The sequence below is a fragment of the Camelus ferus genome, chromosome 30 (assembly GCF_009834535.1).
Source record: "Camelus ferus isolate YT-003-E chromosome 30, BCGSAC_Cfer_1.0, whole genome shotgun sequence".
In the NCBI taxonomy this organism is placed as follows: Eukaryota; Metazoa; Chordata; class Mammalia; order Artiodactyla; family Camelidae; genus Camelus; species Camelus ferus.
This window is the reverse complement of record NC_045725.1, coordinates 12,285,998-12,300,720: the sequence shown is the minus strand read 5'-3', so window position 1 is coordinate 12,300,720 and position 14,723 is coordinate 12,285,998. Positions and strand designations below refer to the sequence as shown.

The 14,723-nt window shown below is 47.7% G+C and overlaps 1 protein-coding gene across 3 annotated transcripts in view; it reads right to left on the bottom strand.

The window, feature by feature from the left end:
• SETBP1 (SET binding protein 1) overlaps positions 1 to 14,723 on the bottom strand; it is a 363,259-nt gene that overhangs the window by 47,130 nt on the left and 301,406 nt on the right. The gene's annotated exons all lie outside the window — the stretch shown is intronic.

The window sequence follows — 14,723 nt, the reverse complement described above, 5'->3', positions numbered from 1 at the left end:
TTCCTTTAGTGTAAATTGTAATAATTCTCCTCGTATGGTAAATGTGAGGGCTGAATAAATGACAAGTCTTATAAAATAAACATCTAACTCAAGAACAGAATATTAGCATGACCGAATGTCAAATCTCCTTTCTCTCTGGTAAAGAGATGATGTATGGCCATCAGTATATGTCTACGCTCTGCTCTATTTTTTCCTGTTCAAACCAAGATGTTCCCCATGGCACAACTTCATCACCAGTCCCCACCCTTGCTGCCTTGCATTATAACACATGCTTGACGGGGCGAAACATCGAGAAAGGCAGATGAACAGGCATGAAGTGGGTTCCAACACATCACTTTTAACGCCCACAAACATGGCCGTGTAGACATCTTTAGGTGCCCTCTGGGCCTTCTGACACTTCTAACAGCCCAGGGCCCCGGTGGGGTGGTTGGTGCCTGAAAAGCAGGTGTACGTCATACTTGAAGGCCCTGGGGAGGTGACAGTGCTTCCAAGCACTGCATATATATTAGAGGTAGGTCTTAGGTAGGTTTCATGGTGACACAGGTGAAGGTAGATCAGAGCCCTGGTGCTGGTGCGAATACAGAGACCTGGCAGGTTTCTGAACTAGGGCCAAAATGAGAGATGACCTGATACAGGCATTTGAGCATCCTATTACGCCCCTAAGAGAGTGGAGATGACTTGAGAGGTTGGCCTTTTTCTAGTACCTTTGGTACCTGCTCCACCTCGGGGCTGGGGGTCCCCCAGCACCGTCTCTCCTGGTCTGGCCAGGTTCAGAGTCCATCTTTTCTATTCTCTGCCCTCTGAATCCTGGAAAACCTACAAGAGGTGATCTGGCTTCCAGAAGCTTCCTCCCTACATCCTGGAATGCCTGGCCCGGGTCAAGAAACCCCTGGCGTTACTGTGGAGCAGCCAGAGAAGGCGCCCTCTGGCTGTCAGAGGGAAGTACTCCAGTTCCCAAAACTCTCACAGCCACGCTAGCAACAGTGACAAGTAAAGTGCACGCACGCTGTATTAGAGCGCTCTCCAAGCCCTTTACACGTATTAACTCATTTCAATTTACCAGCAAGCCTATAGGAGGGGTACGATATTTATTCCCATTTTACAGAGAGGGTAAGCATTTCACCCTCAGTTACCACAACCAGCAGGTAGCAGAGTCAGAATCCGAGCCCATGCAAGCTGGCTCCAAAGCCTTACCACAGAATAACGCCGCGCGGTCCTGGCCCCTTGGATGTCTGGTCCTCTCAAGAACTAGCTAATGGGCTCCCTCCATGTTTTGGCTTCCTAGGTGTGTGCCGGGGGAAACTCAATGAGTAGCCACTAGACCAGAGTAACAGGAAGCTAAACCGGTTAGCTGCCAGTTAACAGGAACATGTTTGTTCATTCATTCCTATCTAGATGAACCACGGCATGGGCTACAGTTGACATGTGCTGCCCTGACCCCGCGGTGGGAGGACACGGGTGCCTGTTTACCTGGGAGGGGATGGATGGGCCCTGTTTCATCTGCACATCACATCCGCCTCCTTCGCCCTTTGGGTTAGGAAGCAGGTCACAGTGAGGGAAGACCCTGTGGCCAGTGAAGCAGACAGAGCTACCTGGGTGACCGGGGAGTGAAACTGATTCCTCTGAGACCCCTAGGTGTCCATCAGCTCAGCACGGGCTGTCGGGAGGCCAGTGGTGTCCCCGGATGGCCGGCCTGTCTGCACTAACTCCCTCAGTCTGCTGGCTGCTGGGGGTACAGCAGACACTGGCTTTCCCCATCCTCCCATTTGAGAGGATTTGTGTCCCAAAGCTCAGTGATTTATTTTGCTGTATTGCCTGCCAATTCAGAAAAAAAAAAATAATTCTGCCAAACATTATTTCCTGGTTGAGTGAAAGAATGAATGGATGACTGAATTAAGGCAAAACCTGAGAAGACATCAAGTCACTTAAACACATCTGTGTATTTCCAAGTGTCTTGGACAGCCACACGCCTTGTCCTGAAAGCAAATTTCAACACAGGGCGTGGAGAGACCTGCTGGATGAGCTGTGTCTGTCAACCACAACCAGACTTCTTGGCATGACCGGAGACGCCTAGTGACTGTCACAAAGACACGAGCATTCAGTGGCTGCTGCTCAGTCAGATGCCACCCTAACGCGTCTGTGTCTCAGAGGGTCCGGCTTTAGAAACAGGTCTCTCTCAAAAGTCCTGTTGGGCTGAGACAACCAGACTTTTGTGAAATGAGTTATCAAAGGTAAAGCAGGGAGGCAGGTGAGAGGCCGGCGGGGGGAGCTCCTGGGCCTCCCCAGCCCACCCTGAGCACTGGGAATGGTGGCGGGATGAGGGCATGATGGCCGCACCAACCCGGCATCCTTCTTTCCACCCTGAAGATACCCACAGGACACCCTAACCCAGAAGCTGAGTTGGTTGTGAGCTTGATAGAAACCATCATCGTGCCTTTCTAAGTACCAACCCTACTCCGCCAACCAGGGTTGCAGTGCCAGATGCATTAATTGTGTATTTTATTTTCCATATTTTATGATGCTCTGACATTTCAGGCCTTGATAATCCTGAAGACACTGTGCCTTCCATGGCTGGTTTATTCCTAGAGATAGTAAACAACTCCTCGGAGAGCAAGCTTTTCACACGCAAGCCACTCGATCCAGCGCCCACGTCCTCCAACTGCCTCCTGGACGAAGTCTTCCCAGGATGAGCCACTGAGGCCCTCCCTCTACACCACATCAGGGCCGAGCACTGGGCGCCCAGGGGCCATCTCTGCACCCTGGAGTCTGCTGAAATTACTCAGACCAGCTCACCCCCATCTTCTCGACATGCCCCACTTGTTCCTTGCCATGAAAACCACAATAAAGGCTTCTGCCCTGGTGCTTACCCATGTGGCCCTGCACACCACAGGCATGGCACGGTGTGCCTCCTGTTTCCAGAGGCCCGTGAGTGTAAACTTCTTCCTTCGTGACCACTGTTTTCCATGTCTGTGTGTCTCACCACATGATGAAAACAAACCCCAAGCGCCCTTTAGCACATCAAGATTCATGCCTGTCCCTGAACCTCCTCCACTCCTTGGGTGAAGGAGGCTGCAGAATTATAAGAGGTCACCTCCTACCATTTCTTGAACCCTTAATATAAGCTTGGATCTTCATTTTTTATTTTATACTAGTATATTTACTTTACTGGGATCTTTGTTTTTTAAAAAACCATACACGTTTCTACAACATTAATAACCACATCCACAAAAAACTAACAGGTATATAGCACTGCCACATATTCGGCCATTTCCATGGACGGTTTTCTTTACTGCACACAATCTCCAGCTGTGATTTTCAGAGAGTAGCTGACTGGCCAAGATCGCACAGCTGGGCAGAGGTGGCGCTCAGACCTTGGCGATCCGAGCCCCCGCACAGCACACGGTGCACACCGAGAGGCAGCCACGCCGGGGAGGCCAAGCTTTAGGAGAGACTGAGAACTTGAACGTGTACAGCCCAGGACCGTCTGTTAAGTGCAGGGAGAGAGAGAGAGAGGGAGAGGTTGCACCTGTATGTAAATCAAGTATGACCCTGAGCATACTGTTTCGTTCAGTTATTTCATTTTTTTTTTTTTTTCTAGTAAGACTTTGTGGATGAAGGAAGCAGTCCGGGGATTCCCACAAAGGCACCATTTCCCTATCTTGCTCTTGGGATGAGCGCTTTGAAGGTAACACCTGCTATAAAATCGTATAAGCTGCCCCACACTCTTTGAGGGACCGGAGCTGCTGCTTTGAGAAAATTTCTGCATTGGGGAGACTGGTCTACATGATGCTTTATTCATTAAATATTGACCAAATCTTTATCAGGTGCCTGGCACTGTGGCGCATGCTAATGGCACAATATTCGTCACACTTCCCTGGCGTTCAAGTCTCTTCTACACTACAAGTCCAACACAGTCCTGTTCTAATCAAATCAGAATCACCCTTTGTGATTTATGCTTATATCACACGATTATATCTGCAACCCTGACAGACGGTAGAATCTTCAGCCCCAGAGCTGGGCTGTGGCACCCTACAGCGTTGCAATCAGTGCACTGACGTGATTACCTGAATTATATCATTTTCTTACTAAATGTCGTATACAATTCTATCAGTATCTAGTTATAAACCTGACACTGGCCTAAAATGGGAAACCTGTAAGCCTACAATATAGTGTTGCTCGCAAAGCTCTAAGAGGGTGGATCCTGTGTTAAGTGTTCTTACAACAACAACAAAAATAATAATAACGGGGGAGGGGGTAGCTCAGTGGTAGAGTGTGTGCTTAGCATGCATGAGGTCCTGGGTTCAATCCCTAGCACCTCCGCTAACAATGAATGAATGAATGAATGAATGGATAAATATTAAAGGGGGTGGGAGAGAATTCTGGAGGGAGAGGATGTGCCCGCATGATGCCAGTAGTTTCACAGGTGTGTACTTATTCCCGAACACAAGTTGTGGACATTAAACATCTACAGCTTTTTGCATGTAAATTATATGTGAATAAAGGGGTAAAACAATTTGCTCTAAAGTTAAAAAAAAAATTTTAGAGTTTTGCCTTCCTTCAGACTCCAGTGCAAGTCTACATCAGCTATGTTAGCCAGGGCCTTGAGAAATAATTTAACCTCCTTAAGCCTGAATTTTCTCGTCTGTAAATATCAGTAGTACACGGACTACGGGGTTGTCGTGAAGAATGAACAGGTAAGACATGTGCCAGATTTAATACAATGTCTGGCACGTGGTAAGTGCTCATTAAATGTGTTTTGTTACTGCTTTCAGCTAATTGTGAGTTAAGAGAGGCGGAGTCTTAGAAGCTGCTCCTTTGGTAACGCCCAGGTGAAGCATCACGGTAAATGCTGCCTTGGGACTACGTTTCCGTAAACTTCTGGGCTGCCTTCTCGTGTCCTTAATTATTTGTTTAAGCAATGCAAACATACTGTAACATCTGCCTAAGTCAAGAAACATCATGACACATATCACTGGCAAGTTCCTAAAAAGTTACAGAAAAAAAGCTATAGGAAGTGTGTGTGTGCAGTGTGTGTGTGTGTGTGTAATTTGGGAGTTATCAGCTTTTATAGATTTCCTAGTGTCAGGCTTCTGCTTATATCAAGAAGAATTAGAAGTTAACAGTCCACCAGGGTGTGAGTTACCAATATGTTAGGGGTGAAAGGACCAGATGATCTTTAACCAAGTGCTTGGGGGTCCAGCTTAAATTTCCTTTGATGCCCCACTGAGCCTGAATTTCCAGGAGGACCAAACATGCTTTCTGGGGTGTCTAGAAAGAGATGGAGATGGGGGCCTGCAGTGCAGCACGGCACAGGGAGGTGGAAGGCACGGTGAAGGGGATGAGCTGCTTTTAATCTCGGGATTTTTTCCTTTCCTCTCCCTCCCACCCTGCTTGGTAACAGAGCCTCCGAGGCGGGCAACTGTGGTTAACAGGCATTGATCTGTGTACCAAAGGGAAGACCACAGCAGATCAGAGGGAAAGAGATGTGATTAAACAGTTCACTGGCAACTGGAAACAAAAACACAAGGGCTAGTGGGAGGCCTGAGCAGTGTGGCAGACTGGAAAGGATGGGCCCTGAGACTTGGAAGACCTGAACTGGGGCCCTGGCTCCGTAAACTCTTGGTTTACAACCTGGAAAGTCATGCTCTGAGCCTTAGATTACACATCAAACAGAACAGGTTAGCAATTCCCCCTCTCCGCCATCATGATTTCACAGAGAGCCCCATGTAAGATCCTAGAGGTGAACATTTCTGCACAACATAGGAATACAAGCTTGAATTATCCCGTGGCTGGAAGCAGTGCCCTCCTGAGTCGTAAACATATTAGCCAAGGACGTGAGCAAATCTGTGAACCACAATGAATTGAACTGAATGATGACAACAAAACGCAAAAAATAAAAAAATAAAAACATAAAAACCCTCAAACAGGAAACATCAACAAGCGAGTTACAACCTCCCATATCCTCTGAAAGCCACTGCTTCTCCCGAACCACCCACGGAGGTTATATTATGCCCCATAAAAACCAGCACCATCATTATCTTCCCACCACGGGGGGACACAGCTCCGCTCTGCGCTTCCAGCCACGTGCATCCGGGCTGGAGGCCCCTGCTCCGAGGCAGAGACGCTAACCTGCAGTACACCTGGGTTGCCGGGGGAAACTGGCAACCAGCACCTGCCGCTGCAGCTGCAGCCCGAGCTTCCTCGTGGCAAATGCCAAAAAGCGTTTTGTGAGGTTGGCTGCGGGGCCCAGGGCTGAAAGCAACACTCCTTCTGGTGCCCTGCAGGCACGGCTGGAGGCTGGGCGGGAACACAGCTCCTCCGGTGTCCTCCCTTCTGAGAACACGACTTCCGAGGGGCCCTCGTTAGGAGGAGTGGTGCCGTCCCAGCGCAAGGTGGCAGCCGTCTCCCCAGTCCCCTCCGTCTGCCCTCTGTGGAAGCGGGCTCTGGAGCGAGATGCCACACCCCTCCCCAGGGCCACCGAGACACGAGCTGCTCTGTGGCCTCTCCTTCACTGCCCCGCTGTCGGGGCTGCGCGAAACCCACGTGAGCTCCAAACCCATCCTGGATGGTGAAGAGGGGAGGTGGGCCCGGTTTCCTCCTCCAAGCGCTCACCCCCAAGTCCAAGCCAGGAGTTGGGGTCTGCGATCTCCAGGTTTTAGAGGGCAGTTAGAACCTTGCCTTTAGCTAGCTGAAGAAAGACAACTGCGGAGATTCGTCATTTAGTTTTGCTTCCTTTTTTGTATCTTGAGGTTTGCATTATTATCTCCATTTCTGGAAACTGAGGCTCAGACAGCTCAAAGATTCAGCCTGAGTCCAAGCTAGTCAACAGCTGGAGCCAGAAGTAGATGCGCCGTCTGTTAAAGCCCAGTCTGTGCTCTTGGCCCTTCTCAAGCTGTTCTTTTGGGGAAAGAACAGGGTATCTCTAGCACCACTTCCCTGAGAAGTGGGCTGCCCTTCCTGGAAGTACAGCTTGATTTAATCCCGGCAGAAGAATGCTGGAGAGAAGCAAATACATGGGGTAACATTTCCGCTAGACCCCCGATGAACGTACCTGGTCTCTGATGAAGGCTACACGTCATTTCAGGACCAGGCTTCCGGGTGGACCCAGCAGGATGCTTGCGGACCATCACTGCGACTTTACACCCTTACAGTTGTTGAATTAAGTAAACAAGGGGCCACTGGACTGAGGTGGCTTTGATGCTTCAGCTGCCTGCACAGGGGAGCAAACCAAAACCTAAGGCCGAAGTGCCTCCAGGTTAGGAAGTCGCGATGTAAGGACAACCGATCATAAACAGCCAAGGAGGCTTTCCCAAAAACGCACCGCTTACGCTGAAGCCAGTCAAACAAGTTCCTGGCTTTGTTTCCATTTTTTCTAGAAGTCTCTCCCCGGGCTTCTGTTGGTAGAGGGCTCTGAGTTATTTCTGGTTCGACGCTGCTCTGTTTGAGTCGACTTTTGCTTAAATAAACCCTAAAAATGTAATATATCTCAGTTTGTCATTGAACAAACTCAACACCCAAGAGGCTGATGAAGAAAATTGGTGATGGGATGGAATTTGGTTTATGCTGCTCAAGCCACAAGGGGGAGAAATCAAATCATGGTGGCCAGGGAGCTCTCCTGAGCTCCCTCTGAACCTCCCTCTTCCTTTGCACAGATGAAGGGCACCGAGGAGTTCATGGGGAGGCTGGGCACCAGCTGTGAAGACAATGCGGAGTTTTGGTAACTGGAGGAGTTCTGAAGGAGCCCTTGGCACGCCTCAGAAGGCTCTGGAGGCATTCCTGCATCACTTCTGGAGGAGACTCTAAGCAAATACCTGCCTTTCAGGACTGACTTCTGGGCCTGAATTGACAGATCCACCCTGATCTTAGGTGGTCCGGCCACAGTTCAACCTGGGTATCTTTTGAATCCTCAGAAGAGCGTAAAGGCTACTGGAGCATGTTGGGTTTGAGCAAGAGTGTCCCCTTAATTAAGAGACAAAACGAAATATAATCAGCTGACTTAATTTAGAAAAGAAAATTCCTAATTTTTGAGTGTCCCTAATAATTAACATCTACAGGTTAACTGTGTGAATAAACCCTAAGAACGGTAGGAAAAACTAGAAATGGAAAAAGTTTGGAGCTGTGATCCAGGAAAGACTAGACGGGAGAGATCAGGAGACATGCCCTGGTGCAAAGGATTTAAGAAGAGGCATGCGGAAGACGGCTGGAAAGAAAGGCAGAAACATTTCTAGAGGACTTGATCATCAAACAAATGAACATAGGCTTTATCTGGTGAGCTCTGTGGAGTCAATGCAAATTCTTGAACAGGAAAATAACAATCAGAGTGGGCTTTTAAGGGGGGAGGGTGTAGCTCAGGGGTAGAGCGCATGCCTGGCATGCATGAAGCCCAGGGTTCAATCCCCAGCACCTCTGTTAAAACACATGATACTAAATAAAACTAATTACTCTCCCTCCAAAACACAACAGAAATAAAGCGGGACTTTAAGCATTACTAAAGATCTTTTGTTCCATCTTAACAGTAAGCCCTCAAAATGCTTTTATAGTAAATATATCTCAAGGAATACAGAACAAGACATATGAAAAAAGAAACCCTTGCTGAACGTAGTCTTCTACTACATAAGATTAACAGATAAAAATAATAACTTCACAAAACAAATATGCTCCCTTGACTGGAATGAGCTGGAACTGCAAACAGATTCAGGAAGAGATGGGAGGGGGCGGGGCAGGTGTTGGCTCAGCAATGAGCTGACGGGGACGGAACGCTGCGTCTTCTATGGGTGGCATGGCGACTGTCACCGAGTTTTCCCAACTTTGCCGCTCATGAATGAGGAAGGGTAGGGCCTATTTTGGTGGAACTTCTTGAATGATATTCTCCCACAAACCGGCCTTCTGTAGCTCCACCAGGAATCGGACCCTGAGCTGGACAGACCACGTACTCGCGCCCCACACAGCATCTCTGATTAACTGCTGGACTAGGTTTATGCCGCACAGTCGGTCTGGAGAAGAGAGGCCGTGTGAGTCTAAGACAATTCCTGTCCTCGAGACCTTGAGTTTAGTTAACATTGTAGGTTGAATTGTGTCCCCTCCAAAAGATAGTGGAGTTCTAGCCATGCCGCAGGCCTTATTTGGAGAGAAGAGTCTTTACAGAGGTAATTAATACAAGGTCAGAAGGGTGGGATCTGTGGTGTTGGATAGAAAAGGAGAATCCGGACTCAGACGTGCACGTAGGGAGAGCACCATGTGCACCTGAAGGCGGAGATCGGCCGATGGGGCTACCAGCCAAGGGATGCTGAAGTCGGCCAGGAAGCCACCGCAGACCCAACCCGCACTCACAGCCCCCAACGGGAACCAGCACGGGCCTGCTCCCAAGAGAGTGGGGCTTTGTTGTGGCAGCTCTGGCAAACGAAAGCCGCTGTAAAGACTCTGAACAAACCTACAAAGGACGGGTAGAGGGCCAGTTAGCAGGGACAGATACATGTATAAATTAGGGGCGCTGGTTAAAGGGAGAAACAGGTGGGTGGAGAGAGCTTTTCAGCCTTCTTGGAGGTTGGAGGGCTTGCGCCTCGCCTTGGATAGTTTTAAAGCCGATCCTCTGATTTGGTGGGTCTGCAGGTTGCTCTAGCATCTCTTCCCCTGAGTTTTATTTCACATTTCCTGTTTTGTGTAAAGTCCTGAGCCAGATAAACCGTGCATTTTCTAGACGCTTGTCTGGGTGGCCGAGACGTTCTTTCTAAACTAAGTCTGTTGACCCCACGACCAGAACTCACCCAGAGGCCTCGCCTTAAGCCAGGCCCCCGTCAGGGGCTGAGTATTCTCCTGCCCAGCTTTCCCATCAGAAATATCACTACTAACACCTCCTCTCACGTATGTGCCCTAAGAATGTTTTGAAAATCATCTTCATTTGAGGAATTTTTAAAGGGTTGATCAGCAACACTCCTGTTTTAATAAATTCCAAAGGAGAAATGTGACTAATGACCGAGGTTGTGCATTCTTAAGATAGAATTTTCCTTCAGGTAGTGATGATGGCTGGTGCCCGTCTTGCCACAATGCTGGTTTCATTTCCTTTGCTGAGATACTGTGGCAAAACCTGTTCAGTCCTTTTCAGATCACTGGGCTTCTCCATCCTATTTACTTTTAAAATAGCAACCACAATCCATGAAATTCTTTTGTCCCACATCAGCTCTATTCCTGGCATGTTCCCTGACTGTGATGATGGCGAAGATTATCAGGACTGCTCCCAATGCAATTAATGACGTTTTTAAAAATGACACGGGGAGTGAACCGAAGACAGAAAACATTCTCTAATCTCAGCAGAAAAGTGAGGGAATTGAGCTTCACAGTTCAGAGACCCTGAAGGGTCCAGCAGCAGAGAGAAATACACTCTCAGCCCTCGAGAGAAGCCTGTGCTCTCGCTGCCTAGGCTTGTAAAGGAGTCTGTTACCAGCTGGCTACAATCGACCGGAGGCTGCTGCTCTTGATGGCTGCATGGAGGAGGTGTGGTAAGAATACGGTGGTGAGACAAACACCAGGTTGGATCCCAGGACACCAGGCTGGATCCTAGGAGACCCGGTTCTCAGTCTGGCTCCATCAGATCTACACAAACGGGTAGCTGAATTCTCGAGGTTTCTGTTTCCTCGCAGGTAAGATCCCCAGAGGCTCCTCTTCAGCCATAATACCCTTTGATTCTATAATGCACTTTTGGTTACAGAATAGTGAAGATTACGAAAGCTTGGATGAAAGCGGGGTGCGTGTCTTCAGCACAGAGCACGGGATAGGTTGAAATGAGCCCCACGTGCACCAAACGTAGGGCAGAGAAGATGAATTCAGGGATGCCAACGGCAACATGGACTTGGAGCATTCCTATTTCCAAGGAATGAACTGAAAAGAACCAGTAATTGACCCCTGTGCTACATCTTGCTTAAAGAAGGCACATGTGTACACGGTATTTTGCAGGACTGTGTTCACTCTGGTGCCTTATGTTGCCTTGATTTTTCACCAGGTGAGACTTGTTCTGGTGTAGTTTCTCAACTTCAGCACTCTTAGCATTTGGGTCAGATAATTACCTGTTTTTAGGGGCTGGGGGCAGGCTGTCCTGTGCTTTGTAGGACATTTAGCAACGCCCCGCTGACCTCTACTCACTAGGTGCCAGTGGGAACTCCTTCTTCCCCCAAACCCAGTGTGGCAGTAAAAAATATTTCTGGTCATTGCCAAATAAATTTCTCTTTGGAGACAAAACTGCACCAAGGTGACAACCACTGCTCCAGTGGGACGATCTTGCCAAAAGACAACTACACCTAAATAATAATGAACACAACTTCAAGAAAGGTCACTCCTCCTGAATTTTAAAAGTCACCATGTTTACTTATAATATCAATAGCCATTTGGGTCCCAGTGCAACTAAATGCTTTTTAAAGACTTAAGAAAAATGGCTTTCATGATGGGAATGCAGTTTGGTACAGCCACTGTGGAAAACAGTATGAAGATTCCTCAAAAGACTGGGAATAGACTTACCCTATGACCCAGGAATCCCACTCCTGGGCATATATCCAGAGGGAGCCCTACTTCAAAAAGACACCTGCAGCCCAATGTTCATAGCAGCACTATTTACAGTACCCAAGACATGGAAAGAGCCTAAATGTCCATCAACAGATGACTGGATAAAGAAGAAGTGGTATATTTATACAATGGAATACTACTCAGCCATAAAAAAGACAAAATAATGCCATTTCCAGCAACATGGATGTCCCTGGAGATTGTCATTCCAAGTGAAGTAAGCCAGAAAGAGAAAGAAAAATACCATATGAGATCACTCATATGTGGAATCTGGAAAGAAAAGAAAAGAAAAGAAAAGAAAAGAAAAGAAAAGAAAAGAAAAGAAAAGAAAGAAAAGTAAAAGACAAACGAACATAAATACAAAACAGAAACAGACTCATAGACATAGAATACAAACTTGTGGTTGTCGGGGGGAGGGGAGTGGGAAGGGACAGACTGGGAGTTCAAAATTTGTAGATAATGGTAGACATATGTAGAACAGATAAACAAGATTATACTGCATAGCACAGGGAAATGTATACAAGATCTTGTGGTGGCTCAGGGTGAGAAAGAATGTGACAATGAATGTATGTATGTTCATGTATAACTGAAAAATTGTGCTCTACACTGGAAATTGACACGACATTGTAAACTGACTATAACTCGATAAAATAAAAAGACAAAGAAAACGGCTTTCAGTTTTCTGCAGTTTCTGTTTTTCATGGCATCGCTGTTCCTTGGGCATCTTATGTGGAAGGGAAGCGGGGTCTTTTGTTGGACTCATTCAGGAACATGGCTTGACTGTGAGCACGAGGGAGTCTTCTTCACGTGTGCACAGTGGGAAGCGCTTGCTTTGAAGCTGTGAGGGAGCAGACGCTGCCCACGCGGTGGGCTACTGATGGTGCTGGGTTACAGAGTCTGCCAGTGTAGCCATGCCCCTTGAATTGGATCACAGCCCACCGAGTAGGCCTGGACTCACATACATAAATGGGTTGTAACGGGAGGGAGTCATCATGGGAAGCGAATCACGCACCCCAGTGATCCTGTCCTTGTTCAAATGTCGCTTGGAGCTTGGAACCATTGAAACCAGATTGTGAGTCAACCAAGAAAGTCAGTCTCAGGACCCTGTAATAATGATGAACTGGGAACTAAAAAATATACTGGTTTACTAGTGCTGGGTACAGAGGGTGACTGTTTTTTCTCATTGAAAAAATGCAAAAAAAAATGCACTAAATTCTCTGGAGGCAATCAGAAATATCCCCCAAGTTCTTTGAGCAATGGCAGCTTTGTGGAATATAGTATACCCTCTTGAGACAAGGACGTACGCATTTGGCTCGGAAAATATCAGTATATTTGTTAAATGGATTAATATAATCCCTCAGTATTAACATCTCATATATACCAAGGTGCCTATTTCAATTCCTGCCCCGCCCACAACCCACGTCTTGAACTACAGTCCCCAGAGAAGTAGTGAGAGCAGGGCCCCCACGGTTCTAATCTTCAGCCAAGTTTCCAGTGTTTTCTGAGAATCACATTTTCAACCGACTCCTTAAACTGCCCTGAAAAGATGAAAAGGACCAACAGCTTTTCACGTAAAGAAAAGGAGTTAAACGCTCTCTTGTCCAGCGAGGCTGCCCCTAAGGCCAGGGTACTTCGGAGAAGAAACTACAAAAAAACTGGAGGCTGTCGGCGCGCGGGTGAAGCCACCCACACAAGACAATGACAAGCAGCACTTAAACGCTGGCACTGCCCTTGGAAACATTTACAGGCTAAAAAACGTAATTATAAAAGACAGAGAGAGGGTGTGGAGGGAGAGATGAAGGAAAGGGGCAGATGAATGAAAGAACTTTTCCATTCCTGGCCGCCATCAACAGCACAAATTACAGTAAATCCCAAGTGAGTAGGAAGCATAGTTCTAAAATTCCAGGGGAGATCGGACCTGTGTTTTAAAACCAGGCCATGTGCTTCGGAAGGAATGCTGTGTGCTTAGCCCTGTTTATAACACAGCGAAGGACTCAAGAATGTGATCTGTTCCTTTTGACCAAAAAAAAAAAAAAAAAAAAGGATTCTCCTCAACCCTCAGCACCTGCCACCCCTTCCACCCTGCGTCCCGTTCTGATCCCAGATCTGGAAGGTGGGGATTCTCTGTGAGTTTCTGGAATGCTCAGTTTGGGCCTGTTTCTCATCAGGGTAGCTAGTGGATAGAGCAGCTTTGCTTTTTCAGAAAGAAATCAGTGTGGGGAAGTGAGGATTTTCCAAGGGAGCTTGTCGGACCTGTCGGATCTGATGTATTTTTAGGTAGGGTTTTCTGTTTTGTTTTGTTTCATTTTAAATTTAAGGCGGGGGCACAAGATCTGAAGACGCAAAGTGGAGCATCTCCCTCTAACTCTGCAAACAAAATCCCACCTTGACCTCATTCTGTCTTGGACCACTTTCCTGAGGACTCTCGGGGTGAGTTAACGGAAAGCGAATGCAGTGCTGGGAAAGAGCCAGGTTCAGGGGGCTAACGTTTCTTCTTGCTCTTTCTTAGTTGTGCCATCTTCACTACGTTCCTTGGCTCTGCTGAGCCTCAGTTTCCCAAACTGCAAAGGGAAGACAGCGATATCTTCATAGCAGCGGTTTTGCAAGGCTCAAAACAGAACACGTCTATAAGGCAGCAGGCAGTGGGCACACGGGGTGCCATCCGAGTATTACCCCCTTCCCGTTGTGGCTGACGGGGAGTGCAGAGCTGGAACAGCCTGTCAAGCACACCTGTCCCAGCCTCCTCCTCAAACAGGAGTTCCTTCACCCACATCCCTGACTTTGAAAAGCCTGGCTCTGCTTGAGGCAGACAGAGATGAGATGTGTGGCTCCCCGCCTCCTCGAGCACCCATCCCCTGTGGGCAGCGCTCACCGCTGGAAATCTCTTGCTGTGAGCCAACATTAGCCTCCCTCTGTTTTCTACTCATGTAGAGTACCGACATTTAAAAGCAACAACAAAAACAACTAACATATTTTGTGCACCTACTTCGTACCATGCACCGGTCTAAGAGCTTTTTGGGCGTAATGGAATTTAATCCTTGTGACATCCAGTAAGATAGGTATTAATATTGCCCTCATTTTAAGGATGGGGAGACCAAGGCTTTGAGTGGCTATGCAACCTACCAAAAAAACTTTTACATAGCAAGTGGATTCAGAGGAGATGCTCGGCAAAC